General features: G+C 47.3%; 1 pseudogene; it reads right to left on the minus strand.

The window, feature by feature from the left end:
* Window positions 1–654: 654 nt before the first annotated feature.
* LOC121837481 lies at window positions 655–1,134 on the minus strand (annotated as a pseudogene).
* Between the last annotated feature and the right edge of the window lie 1,358 nt (window positions 1,135–2,492).

The raw sequence follows: 2,492 nt of genomic DNA on the forward strand, positions 1-2,492 counted from the left end.
ATTAAAGCAGGGGTAGTTAAGTCCTTAGTAACAAACGCGTTGGGTAAATCATGCGCTCATTTTATGAGTAGTGCTGTGAAAGAACAGTGGAGGAAGCTAGAATCTGAAGGATATGAAGAAGAATTCAATAAAAGACAATTAGAACTGAAATTTAACAACGAACCACGGGAAAAGGAAGCAAGAAAGAAGGGTTGTAGCACGATTCCCCCGGTGGCAGTTCCTCCGTCCCAAATGCCCCGTGCCATTTCCCCCGAGTGTCAAAATCCCCGTTGTCAAATTCCCCGCCTTGCCTCCCCCGAGCGCCAGTACCCCCGTATCCAATTCCCCCATTTTGTAACTTTTGTGTGCCTTTCTATCCAGTGTCAATCAGTTGATCGAACGCCATTTCATCGACATATTGTTTCATCAAAAGTTTGTTACACCGACAGCTTGTATTAGCTTCCTTTTGTAATAAGTCGCCTGTGTCTGTCGCCGCGAGGCGGCGTGGACGGGTGGTCCGCCTGGATTAACATGGGTCCCTGTGATGCACGTGCGACGAAGCTAGTTTTTTCACGAAACATAGTATCGATGAAACGAGTGTCGACGAAACGATACGGACGCCCGTTGATCACCTCCGATGTTCTTTGAAACCAACGCACACTGTTATTCCGTGATCCTGTGTCAGTTCAGTGCTTGACAATATTGCAAATTATGGGAGATTTATTAACATGTTAATGTATACAGTTTTGTTGAAGCAATGTCCACTACTTAGATACCGCAATATCGCTGCACCAGCCTCAGGAACTCTTGAATGTTGAGCTCTCCATTGGACAGACGCTGCTCGAGCTTCCTGATGGCTTCGTCCTTCATCTCCCACTTCTTTTGTCGCCTTCAAGCTTGGCCGCCGTTGGGTACCTGGAGGAGGGTGACTCTGCTAGTGGCCTCGTCCCGCTTGATGTGCTCCACGAAAGTGTAGACATTGGGGTGCGCTTTCCCGATGGCGTTGTTAATTTTTCTGTAAATAAAAAGCAAAAGGATTACAACTCCTGGTAAATAAGCATTCTGATTTTTTTTATAGCAAATTTATACCATACTGAAAAATGAACTGACCGGTGCCAGGTCTCCTTTAGGTTAACCATTTCGTCGTTTACCCTGAGACTGGGTTTTTTTTTTTTTTTTTGAAGAGCAGAAGTAACAGAAATAACAGACAGGTCTCAACCTTTAGGTTGTTTGTCCGGGCTCCGCTGTTTTGGTGGTGGTTCCACTGCTGGGTGTCGTAGTTTCCTAAGAGCCAAGTATCCTCGAAGTACAGGATAAGTTGTGGGACTCCAAGGGCTGGTGGTGCAGTTGCCCCGCCAAGCAATACGTACGAACGCTGGCGGGACAAAGGCCAAACTGATTGTCTGGCGTACAAAACATCGTTACCGAAGAATCTTCCGGGTAATCCTTGGCAAGTCCGAGTTCTTGAATCTTCCTCCAGATTGCTTGAGCGAAGTGAAAAAGGCAACCCTGCTGCCGGATTCCAGGAAAAACGAAAAAGAAAAGCCTGCAGAAGGGCCAGTTCAAAGTCCGTACGGACAACGCTGAGTGACAGAGGTGCACGAAGAGCGTCCAACGCCGTCTTGAAGTTCGTGAAGGCCGACACATATACTTCTCGAGACTTCCCAGGTAGAAGAAAGTAGGCGACGTTGAAGCTCAAACCCTCTTTGACGGCGCTTATTGTGACCAGTTGATAAAACAATGACGGGCAGGAGAAAAAAGTGCCATCGATGAACACTTCAACCATTTCCGAAAAGTGAAAAAGCAGCTCCTGCGTGCAAAAGCAAAAAACACGTACGGCCTGCACTTATGCTGACGTCGAACAGCAGGAAGTCTCGCTTGTCGAGTGTCTCCGTATGTAGTCTTCCAAGGTTAACCTCGGCCATGTCCCTTGGTAGGCTCGGTTGCTGCTTTCTCTTCTCCCTGCACATGGTGCTCCTCACGCTCTCAAAAGTCGGCAGCTCAGCCACCACCGTGTCGTCAACCTAGAACAAATTGGTCCCGTCACAAACAAGGTTCAATCGCAGACACCATGAACACGTATACGGGTGTAATAAAACATAGTATGTAAAGACGAGACAATGTTTTTGATTACTTGACCCACAAGGCTCAAGATCTCTCTGCTGTACACTTGCGGTGCTGGCAAATGCGGCTCCGACCTAACCCTTTGCTTCAATGCATTCTTCAGTCGCGCTTCCCGAAGTTGGCCGCTATCAGGTGGATGGTTGTGCTCTGAAACACATCGACGTGATGATAATGAAACGCCGCAGAAGATTTTAGCCTCATTCATTCAGTGCCCTTCAAGCTGAACAGCAATCCGAGAGTTTGCGAAAGTAAAAAAAGAAAGTCATTAGCTCACCTTGTGTTGTCTTGACGACCTTTCCGCGCTTTGTGAGAACTCCTGCTTTGCAGTTATCTGTCCAGTATTTAGCACATCTCCAGGCAGTTTTCTCATCTTGGTTCTTCCGCTGAAA

Source organism: Ixodes scapularis, unplaced genomic scaffold (assembly GCF_016920785.2).
Source record: "Ixodes scapularis isolate PalLabHiFi unplaced genomic scaffold, ASM1692078v2 PGA_scaffold44__24_contigs__length_19508400, whole genome shotgun sequence".
Classification (NCBI taxonomy): Eukaryota; Metazoa; Arthropoda; class Arachnida; order Ixodida; family Ixodidae; genus Ixodes; species Ixodes scapularis.